Source organism: Rattus norvegicus, chromosome 4, assembly GCF_021556685.1.
Source record: "Rattus norvegicus strain SHRSP/BbbUtx chromosome 4, alternate assembly SHRSP_T2T, whole genome shotgun sequence".
Lineage (NCBI taxonomy): Eukaryota > Metazoa > Chordata > Mammalia > Rodentia > Muridae > Rattus > Rattus norvegicus.
Genome location: NC_141537.1, coordinates 138,277,305 through 138,298,509, shown reverse-complemented (window position 1 = coordinate 138,298,509; position 21,205 = coordinate 138,277,305).

The window sequence follows — 21,205 nt, the reverse complement described above, 5'->3', positions numbered from 1 at the left end:
AGTCATTTAACTAATTAATTCATGTAGGGTCAGGACAAATGGCTCAAGGGTTAAGAGAACTTCTGTTCTTCCAGAGGACCACTGCCTGATTCTCAGTAGTGATGTCATAATGCCTATAACCACCTGTAACTCTGGCTCCAAAGAATCTGATAGCTTCTTAGGGCTTGCATTGGTACCTACATGTGTCATAGTTTCATACAAGTGAATAAAACTATAATTGTGTTAATGGACTAGGAAACTCAAATGGAATATATTTTTTGCTTTAGAGCAAGCTCTAGGTACACATAACAATTTACCAAGTAGATGAATTTCAACATTGGAGAGTATCATACTCTTTTAACATTGGTATTCATGATAAACACACAAACTCACAACAACATAATAAATTAGCAGCATAGTCTATACATGTAAAACAGAAAGAAAGAGATTTTAAAATTGAAAAAATTACTCGAGCTTTCTCATGGCAATGGGTATTAGATCTTTCAGCTTAGGAAAAGCAAGGAATTTACGTGAGTACAGAGACAAAGCTGTCACAATAAGAAGGACTAGCTAAGTATGGTGCAGAAGGTTGCATGAAGAGTGTGTACAGACTCAGTATAATTCTGTATGACGCGGTCTAGCTAAATGTTATTTTGTATCTCTACATAAACTTTCTCCAAGTTGAAATAGAAACATTAGTGATATGGTGAGTTTCTCTCCAAAACTATTGAGAATTTTGAAATCAACACACTTCTCTCAAAAAGTATTGTTTTGTTTTTTGAGATTATAAAATAATTACATCATTTCTACTATTTTCTTTTATCTTTCCTTTTCTGTTTCTTTTATTGAAGAGATATTCCTTATAGATATTCTCATACTATATCTTGATTATAATTTTTCCTCCCTCTACTCCTCCAAGGCTGTTCTTATCTCCCCACCACTTTGGGTCCCCTTCTATCTCAGAGGCATAATAACGAAACATGGTCAAAAGGAATATGCTAGGTAAATAACATAAAGATAAAACTATCCTGTGGAAGTTTAGCACAGAAACTCCACAGGAGGAAATGAGTCCCAATAACAGGCACAAGAGTCAAAGACTCACTTGATCTCATAGTAATGCATCCTATACATACAGTATGTTAAAATCTATAATATATGCATAAGAACTGTTGCAGACCCCTGAGGGCACTATGCTTGTTGCTGTAGTCACTGCGAGCATGTATGTACCTGGTTTATTTAATTCAGAGGTACTTGTTCTCCTATTGTCCCCTGTACCCTCTTGCTTTTACAATCTTTGCACCTCCTCTTCCATGGGACCCTCTATCCTCAGAGGAGAGTGAGTTGATGGAGACCTCCAATTTAGACTCTTTGTCGGCATGATGACTGATTCTGTTGCCATCTGCTGGTTGAGGAAACATCTATGATGGTGGCAGAATAAGGCACTGATACATAAATGTAGCAGAATATAATTAGGAATCATTCTATTAATTTTCTTCCTAGAACAGCAGTGTTTTATTTCACAGTAGACCTCTGAGCTATCTAATCTCTGGTTCTTTGTTACACAACCAGCGTTATTTATGAGTTCCTTCTTGTGGAGTGGGCCTTAATTAAAATCAGACATTGATCTCCTACTACCACAAATTTTATGCCACTAGTATCCTAGAATATATTATAGGTAAGATAGATTGTAGGTCAAAGATTTTGTGGCTACATTGGTCTTCATGTTTTATTTTGGTAGCCTGCAAAGTAACTTACATTATAAAAGACATTAGGATATAGGCAAAAGGGGTCTATGGAAGTACTAACTCAATTTATCTATGTTCAATGAGTTGTGTGGGCATTTTCCTCAGCAATGGCAGTTCTGCTCTCAGTTTGAGGAGAGAAACCTTTGTCTGAGCAATGGTCTGCATTTTCCTGGGACTTCTTTGGCCAACAACACAATAGTGCAAAACTGAGTCCTGTTACTGGAAGCTTCACCTGGCTAAAAGAGATGAACATTAGAGACTCCATAACCCCCTTTACTAGGAGTCCTCACTAGGATCAACTTTATAGATTGTAGAAAGTTTCCACTGAACTAGGTTTCCATACTACCTCCCAAATGCCCTTGACCAATTCTAGGTCTTTTCCCATTCACAATACCTGCAACTCATCTCTGCCCCCTTGATTACTCTCTCCAATACATACCCACCTAGAGTAACATAAAATCTATTTTGCCCTCAAGACAGAATCTCTGTGTCGTCCTTAGACTCACTTCTCCTGACCTAACCTATCTGAGTCTATAGATTATAGCTTGGTTATTAGTTACTCAATGGCTAATATACCTTTTTAAGTAAATACATACCATATCTACCTTTCTGGTTTTGCATTATCTCAACCAAAATAATAGTTTTCTAATTGTCTGCTCTTTTATGTAAATTTCATGATGCCATTTGTTTTTATAGCCGAATAATATTTAATTGTGTAAATGTATGACATTTTCTTCATCTATACTTCAGTTGAGGCAAATTTAGATTATTTCCAGTTTTTGGATATTATGAATAATGCCAGAGTGAGCAAGGGCAAGCACGTGTTCTTGTGGTAGGATGAAGTGTCACTTGGGTATATTCCTAACACTAGTGGAGCTGAGTCTTGGGAGAAATTGACTCCAATCTTTATGAGGACCTTACTTATTGGCTTCCATAGTAATTGCACAAATTTGCATTCCCACCGACAGTGAAGGTATCTTCCCCTTTGTCCTCATTCTTGCTAACATGAGCTGTACCTTATCCTAGTTTATCTTACCCATTTTGATACAATCTCAAAGTAGTTTTGATTTGCATTTTGTGATAAGTAAGGATGTTGTAATTTTTGTGTCTTAGCTCTTTAAGATTTGTCTCTAGAGAAATTGTTCTTTTTATCTGTTCTACATTTTTAACTGGATAATTTGTTTTTTGTGTTTTTTAAAATAAAAAGTTTCTTGGGTTATTTGTATATTTTTGATATTAGTTCTCTATCAGATAGGAGAATGATTAAAAAAAATAAAAGAAAGACAGTATCTTCAACAAATGGTGCTGGTCAAATTGGATGCTGCAAGGCAAAGAATGAAAATAAATACACATTTTTTTTCACCCTGCACAATACTCAGCTCTAAGTGGATCAAAGATATCAACATAAAATCAGATATACTGAATTTCATAGAATGCAAATTGGGAAATAGCATTGAATGAATTGGCCCAGAAAATGATTTTTGGAACATAAAGCTTATATTGGTGGTACTAAAATCAACTATTAATAAATGAGAACTCTTGAAACTGAAGAGCTTCTGTTAGGCAAAGAGCAATGTCAATAGGACAAAATGGCAGCCCATAGAGTGGGAAAAGACTTTCCCACTGTTCTCAAAACACACCTTAGAGCAGAACAAATAGGTTTAACTTTTAATCATGTACATTTGTTTGCTGTTGCAGAAGTTTGCATATAAAGTTAATTTCCTTGCTACAAAATAATACAATTTTTTTAATACAAAATGACCTTATCAAATCTGTTCCAATGAACCAACCTTTGGGACTCTACTAAGAAAGATAAAAGTATTTATCTTCATAATATTAAATGTAAGAATAAATTTAATATATAGAATTATACTTCACTTCAATACATAATACAAGCATGGGGTTTAATACATTATGGTATTCCCTATATAATTGTCAATCAAAAAATAATTTTAAAGGCCTATAAAATTACCTTCTAAACTGAAAATATTAGTAAAAAGAATATATCAATGTTATATATTAAGTTATATACATGTAAATTAACATAGTTAAAAGACCAACAACATATTCATAAACAGGGGTATCTAGAACAGTAGTTCTTTACCTGTGGGTCATAAAAACTTCAGGGTGACATATCAGATATTCTGCATATTAGATATTTATATTATGATTCACAGTGGTCTTGTTAATAATAGCAAACTACAATTGTAAGTAGGAATGATATAATTGTATGGTTGGGAGTCATTACAGTATGAGGAACTGTATTAAAGTGTCACAGCATTGGAAAGGTTAAGACCTACTGGTCTAAAGGGACAGATTCTATTTTGATAGAATCTATATGTTGTAAAAGAAAGTATGTAAGACTGGCTTTCACAATAGGGTCCAGGTAGCTCAAACGTATCTGGATATGTGCTGGAAATGCTGAAGAAATAGTTGAGCCCAAGTAGTTAAATGCCTCAGCATTATCAGCTTCAAAGTCAAGTCTGAACGTTCCCTGGAGACTCCATGATATTGAATCCATTTTGGAAGACCAAAAAAACCCTAGGAGTCTGATGTCACTGGAGTCCAACAACAGAAACAATAAAAGGTTACATTGCCTCAGAAAAATAAAACAAAGATGAAATGTACACAACATTTTCTCTTGGATGTCTTTATGTCTGTGCTGTCCTTTGGGCATTCCTATTCAATGTTACCATACATATCTCCTTAAGTAGTGTTTTTTGGAAATTCGCTAAAGACATGCCCTGAATGGTGTCTCCTATGTGACTCTAACTCTGGTCTAACAGAAACTAAGAGCAATATAGCAACATAAAAAGATTTTTATGAGAAGAACAGTAAGTTTCTGCCACTAAGTAGTTCTATTACATTGTTTAATTATAGCCTAGAAGTTTATTAAACAAAATAGGTTCTTAGCCATCAGTATTTCTCCTTTCTTGTTTCTTTCAGAGTTGAAGTGTAATTAATTTGTGTATTACACTACTTTACTTGGTTTAAGGGAAGATATTACTGTTCAACACTTGTTCAATATTTTTAGTCAAAACAAAATTAATTGAACTCTGAGCAACCAGAATGAGCCCGTGATGTAGTTCAGTTTGCTGCTATTTGTCTAGTAGGCTGATAAAGAAGGAAGGTATCATCTGTTCCCTTTTCAATGCCTACAATTTTTAGTGACTCTGTGCAATTTGGTTTGGTTATTTTTGGAGCTGGACAAAATCCATAATATATTTGAATCCAAATATATTTGAATTTTTGGACATGGGGACATATGTCACTAAACTCTCAGGAAACGATCCATTTCCCAAATGTGTAACAGGCGGGCAGCTACTAATCTGAAGTTAGAAGACAGACCTTTAATGTTTCTATACAAGTTCTACCGAGGCCTAAGACAGCCCTCCTTCTGATCCCATTAACTCTGACCCAGGAATTAGATTCATGAAGAGTGCTTCTCCCATATCCTAAAGCTAACTTTAATGTTTAATTCCACATCATGTAGGAATGAAATCATTTACAAAAATAGCTCCTAGTCAAAAGGTTTATAAAATACAAAACTAGGGAAAGAGGGAAGAAGAGGAAAAGAGAGACAGGAAGAGGGAGAAGGAGGGAAGAAGGAGAGGGGGAGGGAGAAGGAAGAGGGAGAGGTGAGGGTTGGGGATCTCCACCATTGAGAGAGAACACAATAACATGACTCACAGAATGGAATAACCAGGCCTCATAAGGGCTCACAGAGACTGAAGTGACAATTAGGGAGCCTGTATGGGTCTGACCTATGCTCTTTGCCCGTACTTTATGGTTTTAAGATTGGTAATCTTGTGGGACTGCCAACAGTGAAAGCAGGACTGTTTCGGACTCATTTGTTTACTTTTAAGACCTGTCCTGTAGATTGTTGTCTTTACACAGGTGAAGACAGGCACAAGATAAGGCAGGTAATCCTATCTTGACTGTGATTGGGCAGTAAAAAAGTAAGGTGGGGACAGAGATTCTGTAGGCGGGAGGAAAAAAAGGAGAGGAACCAAGATGGAGGCAGAGAAAGACAACCCAGATCTGTGTGGCCTTAAATGGCCACAGGTAGTTATGAATATGTCATAAGGGATGGATTTTTATAAAATAATTTGTCTTATCTAGGTGGACAATTTATATCATTATCAATTGGATGTCAGTTTATTGTGCAGACATTCTGTGGAGTTTGAGTTTACTGATATAAATCTGATTGCTGAATTATAAGCTTATTGAGTTTAGATTTTAACAGATTACTGCAAGTTTGACTATAACCATAGGGAGCAGATGCTGGGAATGTGAGCGGAATCTGCAGGAACAGAGTCATGAGATAGACAGTCTCTGTACGGAACTGGTTTGGGGACAATCTGCCTTGGGGACTAGATGATAGAGTTGCAAGGGGGTGGATGCTGCCTGGCTCTGAGAGTAGCTGGTAGCAGTGTGGAATGGAGACTAGCTTAGTGGGTGAGATGGTTTGCTGACTGAGATGAAAATACCCACAGATTCCTTGTGGCCAACCGGTGCCAGCACTAGCAAGGGATGGTGAATTCTTTTATTAATATTTACCTCAACAGTTTCCTCCTCCTGGGTTACCTCATCCAGCCTTGATACATAGACTATTTTAACTTGTTATTCCATGTTTGTTAGATATTCCTGGAAGGCTTGCCTTTTTCTGAAGGGAAATGGAGAAATGGATCTGAGGGAGAGGGAAGGTAGGAGGGGAGAGTTGGGAATAGAGGAGGGAGGGGAAATTGCTTTCAGGATGCATTATATGAGAGAAGGATAAATAAATAATAAATAAATAAATAATAAAATAAAATAAAAAAGTTAATAGACTCTCATTAGATACCCAGATGTCAAGTTAACCAGAAGGGAGATTTGGGTCTCTTGTGTTTGTTTACAAAATCAGTTTCACTAAATGATTATTTGTTGATTATCTTCCATATGTTCCATGATGTCTTAGATACTCTTAAGAAATAGAGGAAATAGAGGTAGAAGATAAGAACTACTCTTAACTATCCTGAAGGAGCTTGTAATCTTATTGAAGAGCTGTCTCTGGGAACACCTGGTAGTCAGAAAATCTCTTCACTTGCCATCCATTGTCATTTTCACTGAAACATAACCAGTGTGATTTTAATTTACTAAATGAACCAAGTGGGAGAACCCACATGCAGTTAGTCTTGCCCATAGTTCGAAGGGAGTATCTCAAGCAAGCAAACACACTTTAAAACTGAAGATGCTACTTCAGATGTGTGAAAAGGCTGTCTTAATTTGCTCCTTGACCTTGTCTGTCAACAAGGATAGCATTTTTTCATGGTGATGCATTATCCTCATGTCCCATTCTGATGATGTATTATACTTACACATCATTGAAGAAGCAATTTGCTTTGATGATGTACAGACACACAATATATCATGCCTGTGAAAGAGCAAGAGGGGGATCACCCTGGAGGTCTATTACTCAACATTCAAGTACTGATGCCATCCCCAGGAAAAAAATAAAACAATTAATTTAAATTATCAAGACATAAACCAGGCTAGAAGAAGAACTCCTGACCCTTCCCAAATGTAAAAGAAAAAAAGAACAAAATGCTTTAGCACTGTTGTAAAAGGGATGATGGGTGCAGCGGCTCAGAGCCTTCACTACGGTAGCTGACATACAAAGCTACAGTTAGCAACACGTACAGAAATCATACCCACACATGAGCCTACTCTCAGCACATATGCACAAAGGCATCCAGGCCAAATTCTAGACAACTAAGTAAAAGGAAATGGTTTTATCAATCAGTCTCAATATGCTTGTTAGAATGTGCACTGGCTGGTTCTGTGTCAATTTGCACAGGCTAGACTCATCAAAGAGGAAGATGCCTTAGTTAAAATGCTTCCAGCTATAAGGCATTTTCTCAATTACTAATCGATGGAGGAGTGCCCAGACCACTATGGGTGATACCTTATCGGGGCTGGTGCTCATGGGTTCTATAAGAAAACAGGATGAGTAAGCAATGGAAGGCAAGCCAGTCAGCAGAGCATTTCCATAAATTCTGCCTCAGCTCCTGCCTTCATGATCTTTCCTTTTTTGGGTCTCCATCCTGATTTCCTTCAGTGATAAACAGAAAAATGTAGTTGTAAGCAAAATAAACCTTTTCCTCACCAACTTGCTTTTCTTCATTCATGGTGCTTCATCACAACAATAGAAATCCTAAGTTAGACAGATTGTTGTGCTATAGTTTTAAAAATGAAGTGTTAGCCTTGAAGGGAAATGAATCTCACTGTGATTCCATCATTATCAAAATACATCTCAAGTATAATATCATTTAACAGCTTTTCAAAGTACATTATTATAAAAATAAGCCTGAAAAGTAAATGATTAAAATTCTTCCAAAATGAGATATATAAATAAAACACCCAGATGTTCTATAGTTCTTATTTTTAAAGGAAAATATGGCTAACATTAGTATTAACATGTAGTAATTTCAGATTAATAACCAACTATTGTTCAACACAAAAAAATGCAAGTTAACGAAATAAAATATCACAATTTGAAAGAAAAAAGGAATATTGAAAATTAATAAGGAGTTAAAGGTAGGATAGTTCTCTATTGATACATAGATAAATAGATAAGTAGATAGACACATAGATACACAGAGACATAGATACATAGATAGATAGATAGATAGATAGATAGATAGATAGATAGATGGTAGAGTGTTAGATATTCTTACATGGTCATTTCTTTGATTTCATTCCAACAAATTTTGGAAACAATCTATGAAAAGGAATACAGATGCTTTTGAATTAGGCCTGTGGGTAAAATGAACATGTTTTCTTGAGAAAACGTTTCTCATGACAGAACTATACTAAAATGGCATATTTAATAAGAATATCGAAGTCTAAATTGATAAACACATATAAATACATTCAATAACACCTTAAATTTTTTTCACTATGATAGAGGGGACTTGATTCTAACAATGGAAGGAAGAATCAATATAGACAAACCAATACATTTAATATATAATATTAATAGCCTCAATGACATTAGTTGACTGACCATCCTAAAGGCCTTTGACACGTCCAACAATATTTCATGAATTAAACACTAAATAAATTAGGAAAATATGAAATTAGTCACAACATAAACAATCTCATATATATGTATATGCATACACACACACACACACACAAACACAATATAGCAAATAGAGGAAAATTCAGAATATTACCAGTAAATTAGAAAAGATAATGTATTTATTTTCTCTCTATATTTTTTTATATAATTCCTAAAGTCTTAGCTATAACAGTAAAATCAAAGAAAGGTTTCAAATATAAAATAAAAAGGAATCACATTGTTTTGGTTTTATTTTTTGCTAATGATCTTATGCATAAGAAATTAACAACACTCCATTACAAAAACCTTAGCCTTGAAAAACATTTTCAACAAAGTGGCAGGTTAGGAAACTAAAGCACAAAAATCAATATGATTTATTATATTCCAGTAGTGGAAAATCAGAAACAACATCATTTATAATATTTACAAAAGTAACATCCTAGAATAAAATGAACTAAAATTTCTGAAAAAATACAATAATGAAAAATTTTAAACGTATAAAACAGAAACTGAAGAAAACAGAAAAACAGACTTCTAATCCTCAGGGATAGGTAGATTTAAATTTGTGAAATGATTAAATTTTCCAACTTTTCTAGGTTCCAATGAAATCAACAAGAAAACCCAAATAATTCTGTTCATAGAAATATATATAAAATTCTAAAATTCTTATGGAAACATAAAGCATCTTCAAATATCTCAACAGCTCTTAGCAAGATAACTAAGCTAATAGCATTATTATAATACTTGATGTGTCCTTATACTGCAAAGTTACAAAAAGAACATGGTTTTCAGGAGATGTCTAGGAAAGATTAAAGGCATGCAGTTAAATGTTTTAGAGGTGGCACAAACTTTACATAGCTGAGACAGGCAAACTCTGAATTGCAATGCCTTTGGAGACCTTATCCCACAATTCTGTCTTGTTACTGATATGCCTTTCCTTTCACTACTAATTACACAGTCTAATGATTCCTGGTCATTAATTAGTCCACATTGTTCGGCAAAATTTTGAGGATGCATGGTCCTGTAGCAATGCTGTGTTGACAAAGTGATTCTTTCATAATTTTGGATAATTTTATAAAATTCTTACCTTTTCAAGGAATTTTCTGCTCTCTGCAAAGCTGCAGACAGGACTCTGTAAATCTTATGTATCGTGTACTTATTTCAGTAGAATAAGAATGCAGGCTTCAGAAAGATTTATGATAAAGGAAAATATTATTTCTAGGTTAGCTGTGAGACCAGTATCTGATAACTAAAAGTCATACACTGGGAACGGACAATTTATTGTAGCACAGAGACAAATATATAAAATATAGACTAGTTTAATTATACAAAACTTCAAAACTAATGAGACACAAGGCAGATGATTTGCCTCTTGACAAAATCCTGCTAACATTTAACATAAGAATTGTTATTTTTAAGCTTTTCATGAACTTATGCAGCTAGCAATAGATAATAAATGTTTAGTTAGGTACTAGTCTCAATAGTAACACATGTAAAGATTTCTGCTGTGACTTCTTATCAGTTTGTCTTGAATTAGTGCCTTAAATTTGCTATGAGCTTAGGGGTGAAAAGAAGCTTGGAAGCCATGTGATAACTCTCCTAAGAAAGTATAAGAACTAAGAACAACAATGAAGGGAAGGGCCTTTTTTCTTCTTTCAGCAATAAAAGGGGTGAGGGCTTTTTCTTACTTGCAATAATAAAGATGTGGACCCAGCTCCGAAAAAAAGAAAAAAAATAGAGATGTGGAAGCTATTCTATGTAAAAATGTGATCAATTCTAATAAAGTATAAGAAGTAAGACTGACAATAAGTGGGAGGGCTTTTTCTTACTTTTAGAAATACAATGGAAGAAGCAAAAAGTGAGACAAGGGCTGCCTAAGAAGAAAAAAACTTCCAAGTCAATGTGTTGACAGGAAATATACAAAAACTGCCTGAATGACTTAATATTGTATTAAAATATCAAATGATCAATTAATTCTTTCTCTAGGACATTGGAGTGGCTCAGTAACTACACACTTATAAATTTAATACCGGTCCATAAAATACTGATGGAAGGGCAAGAATTTTGTAACCAGGTAAATATATGTTTGACATATTCTAATGAACTTTCTGAATGCAGAAAATTTTAAACATTTAATAAATATTAGATCTTACTTCAAATAATGCATTTTGTATACTACTAGTCCATAGCTCCATCATATGGTATTTAATTTTTAAAGGCTAAGGATTTTTATTTCAAGGGAAACAGGATCCCTCATCTCTTCATTGCTGTTTAGATAAGATTGGAAGGTTGACCAAAGTCACTGAAAAGAAACATAAATAATTGAAAGCAAAATCAGAAAATGAGAATTTAGATCATTTTTGTTCATGGACTTCATGAGTTTACCAAATAGAAATCCACCAAATATCTATGAAAAATATAGAATATGAAAATTTACTAAAGTATAAAATAAATTGTTATAGGTTTCACTCCTTGTCACTAATAAAGAACTATATTGCAGAAAATAAAATTTAAATTCTATTTTTAAATAATTAATAACTTAAAATGCTGTTGAATCCATGTAACCGAGTTTTAAAACTTTGTGCACTGTAAATATTTTGAAAGTAAGTCAAAACCACATTGAGATGAAAATTCAGATCTATTTATATGAGTATTAAAGACGGTTGATAAATATTTGTTAGCCTCATATGGAGAAAAGAAAACATTTTTCACTGTTTGAACTGATATAAAGCTATAAATCCAGCACAGAGAACAGTGTAAATTCTCCTAAAACCATAAAAGCAGAACAAGCTAATGACTCGCTAATTCTGTTCCTTGTTGTAGAACCAAGCAAAATAAAAATTTCTTAAAAATAGGAAAACAACAACAAAGACTCAATTTCTGTGCTCATTGAATTATTATCTACAAATCCAAGACATAAATACACCCTAAAGATATATCACATATAGGATAAATAAAATCCTAAACCTATATGCTGACATAGAATTATTTTTTGAATATTAATCTAAAATGTATACGTACATTATTTTATACACTTAATCTTATAAATGAGAGAAAAATTGAATCCTTTACAATACCACAGACAACATGGAGGGCATTAAAGACTAAGTGAGCTGAAATAATGCAGACAGGAAAAGAATATTATACAGTCTCAGACCGTGTGTATAGCTAGATGACAAAGTACTTGTACACCAAAATAAGGTCCTAGATTTGATATCAGAAATAGCAGAACAAGAATTACATAATCTCACTTATGCATGATACTTAGGACAGACCTCTTCATTCCAGTTCACTGAAATCAGGTAGTTAAGAAAGTAGAGATAATTGGAAGACGTTAATCAAAGCCCACAGTGTCAGTCACAGAAAATAAGAAAATAAGAGATATAAGGCATATCATGATTACTGTAGATTACAGCATTATTCTGCTCACAGATTAATCTTAATTGTTTTTATCATTGATTCCAAAACTCCTTTTAAAAATCTAACAAATAGCAATAAAACAAATAAGGAGAGGATACGAAAATGTAATATTTGAAATGCTTTTTTGGGAGAATCAATTTTGCTTCAGGAAAGAGAAAATATTTAGAGTTGTTTACCACAAACACACACAATTCATATCTGTTTATTATATTCTCAAAAGCTTGATAAGACTAAGCAAAAACTGTAACAATGAAAGAACTACTCTTCATGGTAGTATATACATGTTAGAACTTGCAATCTTTTGTTACTTAACAGAAACAGCTCATAGATGAGATGGGAAAGAGACAACTGTTTGGGAATTATCCAATATATGTTATTAATACAGAGAAGACAGAAATCAATTCAAACCCAAAAACATAAAAAAGGATTGGATGAAAGCTCAAGGGAAGTAGACTATAAATAATCCGTTTCAAAAGAAATTGTGTTCTCAGATGTGATGGTCTTTCTTGTCATTGAGATTCTTTCCAACAGTACTTCAATGTTTTATTGACTCTATATTTTCATATAAATCAGAGACAGTATAATTTAATCCCATGTGATGTTATTTAGAAGAGACGTTTTTTAAGAAACAGATAAAAGAATGACTTTTTTCTCTTTTTTTAAACTTAATTTAATTTTTTATTGGAAACACATTCTTATCTCATACAATAAATACCAAGCACAGTTTTCTGTCTCTTGACTTCTCCTTGCTCACCCATGCCTCCCCTCTCCCAAGATTAACTTCTCCTCTGATTCCTTTTCAGAAAACAACAGGCCTCCAAGAGATGACAGGCAAACAAGACAAAACAAGATAGAGTGAGACAAGGCTAGAGCCTTAATATGGAGACCAGACAAGGCAACCCAATGGGAGGAAAAGTGTCTTAGGGCAGGCAACTGAGTCATAGAAACACATACTTCTATAGTTAGGAGTTCAACAACAACAACAAAATTTCAATCTTAGAACCACAGCATATATGCAGAGGATGTGGTGCAAATTCATGCAGGCGCCTTGCACTTGCCATTTCAATTTTAATAAGCCCATAGGAGTCTTACTTAGTTGCTTCAGTGGAACATGTTTTCCTGGTGTCCTCAAGCCCTACCGTCTTTTCTCGTCCTCTTCTGTAGACTTCCCCAGTTTCCCCAGGGAGGGAACCTATTGAGACCTACACTGAGACTCTCTCTCTCTCTCTCTCTCTCTCTCTCTCTCTCTCTCTCTCTCTCTGCATGAAATCTGGCTTGGATCTCCGCATTCACTACCATCTGCCACTGGAGAAGGCTTCTCTGATGCTGACTGGATAAATGGATAAGGTACTGGTCTACGAGCATAACAGAATATATTAGGAATTATTTCATTTTGTTCTGTTTGTTTTGTTGGTTTGTTTTGATTTGCCAGTTGTGTTTACTTCTACACTAGGTCTCTAAGCTATGCAGTCTCCAGTTCCTGTCCATACAATCAATATTTGACATAATTGTCTTTTGTGTCAGGTCCTCAAGTTAAACCCAACATTGGTGAGCCACTCCCAAGGCTTTCACTGGTGGAACAGGCTTATATACAGTTAAGCTGTTGACAAATGAGTTCCTGCAAACCAGGCTGATGCTAGGATAGAACATTGCTCTCTGAAGGGGCCCCATTGCAGAGGACAACTTCCAGACAGCTTGTTGAATGTAGAGAGATTGAACTTGTGAAGGCTTGTAGCCTTCACCCCTACCCTCTAGTTTCTTTGGTATGAGAAGATACTCTGCAGAAAGAGAAAACTGGACACCAACCCAGTCCCAAAAACCTCTGCCTACTATCTGTCCAACCTACAAGATATGCTGGGGCAATTGTTGCAAAGAATTTTTCTAAGCTGATAATCATTACTCAAAAGCTTTGGTGGAAGTCCAAGCATCTTCAATGATTGTGATGAAGTCAAAAGAATCATAGCTCAGGATGAATCCATCTGAACATGATGTTTGATGCTAAATGGAAAATGAACATACTAGTCCTTCTTGAGCCAAGGAGAAAAGGAATCATTGGAGAAAGTATGGAATAAACATAGCTGTACCTGGAGTAAAGTAGTAGCTCAGGGTTTCCTGAAATCACCAAGTAAACGTTGCCTATCCTACTGCCCTGTAATTCTACTCTATCTTAAATTCCCCTCCTTACTTTTGTAGAATTAGGAAAAAAGGTTTATATATAATTGGGATTCTCTGATTTCCCTGTTGACAATTCAAGACCAACCAACTCAACTCATTACCTGGCAATGAAATAAGTCAGTTTGATCATTCAACTTGCAATAAAAAGAGGACCTTCTCTTTGTATATCAATATGATCATGCTGAGTGAAAATGTTCAAAGCTATTCATGCACACACCCTGCCTTCTGGAGACATAAACATAGAATGTATACAAGCCGATAAAACAAGATTTTTTTATCAGATTTGAAACTGTTTTTCAAAACAGTCCTGTATTAGAAGTTCAATGTTACGAGGATCGTTTGTATTCTGAAGATGTTCAGCACACAGCGTCTTCATTTAGCATTGTTATAATAAAATGCACTTTTATTCTATTTCATCAACAATTGTTGTTGCTCATCCAAAAGTCTCTATTCTTACTTGGGTATAACTTTTACATATGATAACATAGGATGCATCATAAAGTCAATCGCCAGTGTTTTGTCAATGATTGCAATTTTTCCTACTTGAAAAAATAAATGATTATAAAGAACTGAATTAAATGATCACATTTTTTCACATATTTATTAATGTTTAACAATTGGCATATGAATTCATTCTTAAATTTAATTCAATATTATGTCTAATAATTGAAACACTGAAATATTTTTTAATCTATGGAAATTTTAATAGTTTGCTTATCCCCCTAATAGGGAAACATTTACATGAAGTTAGCATATATATATATATGTATATATATTACAGTCAGTATTTTTAAAAAATATCATTGGCAATTGAGTCAATTATCAAAAAGATGTCTGCTTCAGTTTAGTTGTCAGAAAAAAAAACACATGCCAGATGACTTAGAGTTTGTTGTTGTCATTTCATTGTTTTTGAAGGTTACTAATTCATTGGAATTCAAGCCTCTTGTAAAACAGAAATAATACATGTAGAAATAATAGAATTACACATACCTAGATTACTTAAATTGATTTTAGCCATGACAATGTTAAAAGGATAAAGACAAATGGAAAACATTATATTCTCTAAGAAATGTGATGATAGAGAATTCAGAACCTGTGTACTGACTGCTGAAGAAGCATAGACTACACCCAGCATGCAAATAACTCTGGTATACACACTGATATAGTATATGACACCAGGGAATGTAAGTGACCTAAGAAAAGAGGAGATTAAAGTTCTGAATTAAAATATAGACACTACTCATCAATGTCATATATTTTAATAAACATTAGGGACTTTGACTTGCTGTTTTCAATTCAGGATGGGCTTTTGGGGACAGAACCACACCATAAGTCAAAGCACACATAGATACATTTTCCCAGCTTTTAGAATTCCTATGATTGGTAGCATTTCATGAAAGTTCATGGTGGACTCAGTATAGTATATGACATAGTCAAACAGTGTTAGTGGATGCATAATATTAAGTTTGTTTGTAACACTGAGAATATAAACTTTTTAAAAATATTATAATGGAAAAGCCCCATGTTTGTTCAACATTTTTTCCAATAAATCATTTACTTGTGAGATTTGAGCTTCATCAAAGTTAGATATATGTTTTAAGTCCTATACTAAATTGTGGAATGAAAATACAAGTTTCATTTCTTCTCTGAAACATATGGGATATTCCCTAATGGCATAACTTTAGTGGTGCCTATCCAGTTTCTTCATTTGTTTCTCCTAAGTAGTTTCTAACATCATTTTTGGTCTAGTCTTCCAGATTTATCCAGTAATTTTCTCAGAAACATATGTACCTATATATAAATGAATAGTCTGTGAAAAGTGATACAATGCACATAAAATATACCTGGAATGCAAAGACTATAAGAAAATCATTTGATAACATATTTATATAAATATGTAATTATTTCAAAAGAAAATTAACAAATGATAAAATAGACATTATTTAGTATTTTTCAAACCACTGAGAACGTGAACTGAGAACAGGACTCCCTTGGGGGAAATTAGAGGAAGGATTGAAAGAGCTGAAGGAGCTTGCAACCCATAAGAACAATACAACCAACCAGAGCTTCCAGGGACTAAACTGCCCAGGGCTCCAACTGCATATGTAGCAGAGAATAGCCTTGTTGGGGCACCAAAGGAAGGGTAAGCCCTTGGTCCTGCCAAGGTTGGATCCCCAGTGCAAGGGAATGTTGGGGGGGCGGGGTAAGGGGGATGTATGGGGGGAATAGCCATATGGGGGAGAGGGAGGGGAGAGAATGGGGGTTTATGAACAGGAAACCAGGAAAGGGAATTACATTTGAAATGTAAGTAAAGAAATACATGAAATAAATAAAATAAAAATAATTTTTAAAAAGACTACAAAAATACCCTGCATTTTTCTTCATTTCTATTTGAATCAGGGACTTCTGAGTCATGGATATTTTGACAAAGCCTATAATGCTTCAAGCAGATTGATGAATGAGTCTTTTGAAGTTAGAAGGCAGCAGTCTCAACTTCAGCCCCAGGAAAGCTGTGACCCTGCTAGTTTCTAACTTCTCTAAAAATCAAGTTTATTCTTGAGATCCTTGACCTCAGATACATTTATTGTTTTGCTTCACCCCCAGGACTTCTCTGAGGCAGAAAACTGCAACCCTTTTCAGAAATAAATAAATTATTACCCATAATAGTTCCATCTATGTGTTACTTTGCTGATATAACATAATGACACCCTGTTCTCTTTTGAACAGTATCTCCATGCATTAATTAAAGGAGATGGTTAACACAGGAATCCTGGAAACTCAGGCAAAAGCCAGTTTTTGTAGCCATTAGCGTTCTATGGGTTATCAAGATTTATTTCAAAGCTGATTAGAAGATCAGTTACTTTTGAATCATATAGTCATGGTTTGCTTTTTTGATTCTCAGTGTGGTAGATGATGCTAGCAACATTTTGACACAATTGGGCAGAATAACAAGAAAATGAAAAGCACAGAACAATGTCCATTTGGTTAAAATAATGTAGAAAGTCATAGAAAAATCTATACAAAATAACTTCAAAAATAAAAGAAAGTGATGCTAAGAAAATAAAAAGAAAAGAACCTGTATATACTGCTTGTAGCAATTCAAACAAGTGTGCCCACTAGAGAAGTCACAACAGAATTCCCTCTCCCCCAAAAGCTGAAACTATAACTACTTTATGGTACAGTTATGCCAGGCATGGGCACATGCTCACAGAACACTATGCCAACAAACTACTGAGGTACTTATATAATTGGGGTGGGTTTTGGATATAAATGCATATACATTTATATGATTCATAATAGTTAAGATATGGAGTCAAGCCCAATGTTCTTCAAAGGCATGAGGATAAAGAAAATGCAATACAATTTCGCAATAGAATTTTATTTTGCCATAAGTAAAAGAAATCACAATATTTCCAGGAAAGTAGTGCTATACATCATCCTGTTGAGCAAGGCAAGACAGACATATAAAGACAAATCCCCAAGCAAATCACCCTCCTGGGTTCATGCCTCTGTGTTTGTGTGACCCACTTAATGTAATTGGATTTGCTTCCACGAGAATAGGTAACAATTATTTTCTGGACTATGTATACTTAACTTATGCAGTGGCTACATTACTAAGGAAAATGTGAAAGAGTAAGAAAAGAAAGCAATGAGGTTGAAAAATTTTAGTCAATTACATAATTGTCTTAAACTGTTAGAGAAAAATAAGTAATGGAAATAAATAATAAAAGCAACATATTAAATTGACCAAATAACTTAATAAAATAACAAATATATTTTCTATTTCAGGAAGAATCTATAGGTAAATCTATTATATAGCCACAAATGTATATGGATACGCACACACACACACACACACACACACATGCGCGCACACACACACACACACGTGCGCGCACACACACACACACACACACACACACACACACACACAGGTACATGCATGTTTGTGTGAATGTGTATGTATTGTAGAACACAAAACAAGACATGCGAGGCCAGAAAGAGATAAAGGAAAGGAAAGGCTTATACAGATAGGATGAGGTGTTAGAATTATGTGACAAACCTTCAGAACAGGAAACTCACAGAGAATGAGAAACAGATGGGGGAGTGAATTAGGGGAGGGGGAAATGAGAAGATCATATAAAGCAGTGTATATGTGGAAATTTGCCCATAATTTTCTACTCTAGCTTAAAACTCAAAAAACAATGTGATATGCTTCAAAGAGAAACTAACTCAAGCACAGAGATGATATATCTTTAGAGCTGATTAGAATTAGGGCAAAAGTCTTCCTATGGGTTGAGATTCCCTAGGTATCATAACTCACTGATATGGTACCCATGGAGACAGAATGCATCTGTTGGTTCCACACTTTCAGACTTCTCATGCCTGAGGTCAACAGTAAACAGTAATTAGAGTAGTTTGGGAAATATGCACCTGGAGAGGTGAAAACACAGGAGTTGCCCTGGTGAAGAATGCCCATTAAGTCATCCCTCCCCTGGCTCCATGTTCAGAATCTTAATCACCTGAGCACATAGCCCTTGTGGAAACATTTCATCCATACTAAACGGATTCTTGCTGATTCTCAAAATCTATAACGTTGGATACAAATGATTTCAGAATTTAGGAATACTTCAGCTATGATGTCTCCACATGTATTGATTTTCATTGCTTACGCACTTGTTTTGAGTTCACCAGCCTTACCTAAATCTATGAAGACTGAGGGAAAAGATTATTAGTTTACTTTTTTATATATAGTAGGCAGGTTGGAGACCCTGAGATTTGACAGCTGGTAGTTTCTACCACACCTCTATGTAATCTTTGCTTTATTTGAGGGCACTAAAACAGTTCAGTAGTTAAAAATGCTTACTCTACAAAAATAAGAAGTATAGCTCAAATTCTATTACGCACATTAAAACTTAATGGAGAACTAGAGAAATGATTAATCTTTAAAAGCACTGGCTGATATAAACAGAGGTACCGTACCACCATGATGGTCCATAATCAACTGTAACTCATAATCATCTAAGCATCTGTGTGTGTGTGTGTGTGTGTGTGTGTGTGTGCATGTGCGTGTGTCTCAGTGTGTGTGTGTGTCTGTGTGTCTATGTGTGTGTATAGTTATTTTATGTGTATATGATTGCAGGATATATATCTAGCAAACACACAGAGCTAAGATAAATATTAAGAAGAAAACCTAGTGGTATCTTGCAGAAATTTGGAGGCAGATGTGTGATCACTGGTGTTTGAAGGGACAATCCAGCCAAAATTACAAGTTCTATGTTTAGCATGAAATCCACTCCAAAATAATACTTGAAGAAAGAGATGGTGAGAAACTCAGTGTGTAACTCTGACCTCTGCACTCACACAGAGTATATAGCACATGGAAACACACAACACACACACACACACACACACACACACAAAAACACACACACTTAGAGAGAGAGAGAGAGAGAGAGAGAGAGAGAGAGAGAGGAGACAGAGACAGAGAGAGACAGAGAGACAGAGACAGGGATAAAGACAGAGAAGTAGAAAGAGAAAAAAAAGATTAAAACCCACAGAAGCACACCGTGATTTTTGCATTGTTTATAATTAATCTTGTAAAATAAAAATCCTGCTCACTGCTGGCTCCAGGCTCTCATCAGCCACCATACTCTGGAGAGCTGGCCCCACCCTTCATCTGGGCAGCATAAGTAGAACTGTCCCTGATGTCAGGGGATCAGGTTCTTGTACATCTAGGACATGAGTCTGCGAAAGCTGGCCCTACACCTAGTCTATGTCCTGAGTGAAGGCTTGCCCCTCCTTACCTGTGGGGGTTTGGAGATCTTGCTCTAGGGTCAGAGGTATACAAGAGCTGTCCCTTCTCCTCCCATCTGCAGCACTCTCCTGCTGTGCATCCACTCTTTTCTGTCTTCAAGGATAATTGATTATTCTGATTAAAAGCTAGCAACTTGAGCTAGTAAGCAGGACAATATTTGTCTTCATTTTAATATACCACAAATATCCCTATGGCAAAATGCTTTCCTGCAGTCAATTCTAACAGTATTTGAATTCTTAAATAAAATTTCTTTCATCTTTGATGGATGGTTTTGTGTTACTCTTAAGTAAAGGCATGCTGCAGACATAGAATCAATGTATCTTTATCTCCATGTATCTGTCTAGCTTCTTCTTTATCTACATGGAATGCATGCACTGTCACATGTTCATGTTTTACATTATCACTGAAATTCCTTTGAGTTTTTTGGACTGTTGTTTCTTATGTTTTGTTTATTCATCACAATATTCTACCTGAGAAAAGAGAATATGTTGGAAGAACAATAATAACCATTTTTTTTCAGGCCCACATTGAAAACACTTGGGTGTACAAAAGAGGGGGGAGGAATTTTTTTAAACTTTTGGGCATTTCCTGCCGAGGATGGCATAGTATTTTTTGACTGACTCAAGCTGCTGATATGTTCATGTTAAACATTTCAACCAAAAGCGCAAAGAAAAAAAATACGGTAGCTCCCAAAAATGACATTGAGACCATTACTAGTACTCTGTAGGTTTTAAGGTAAATACTGTGGCAAGAGCAAGGCTGCTCACTGATTCTTCTCCATATATCTCTACTTAACAAGACCTGCATTGTTCATGAAGTTACCCATCAAACATGATTTCAGGGTCAACTATATATACATCTACATAGTGGAATTTTAAATTATATTAATTTATTCTAGGAGATTTTAATATTAATTTATATTTAGAAAAGATTAACAAGGCCCACTGATACTTGTGAAGTTCCCTG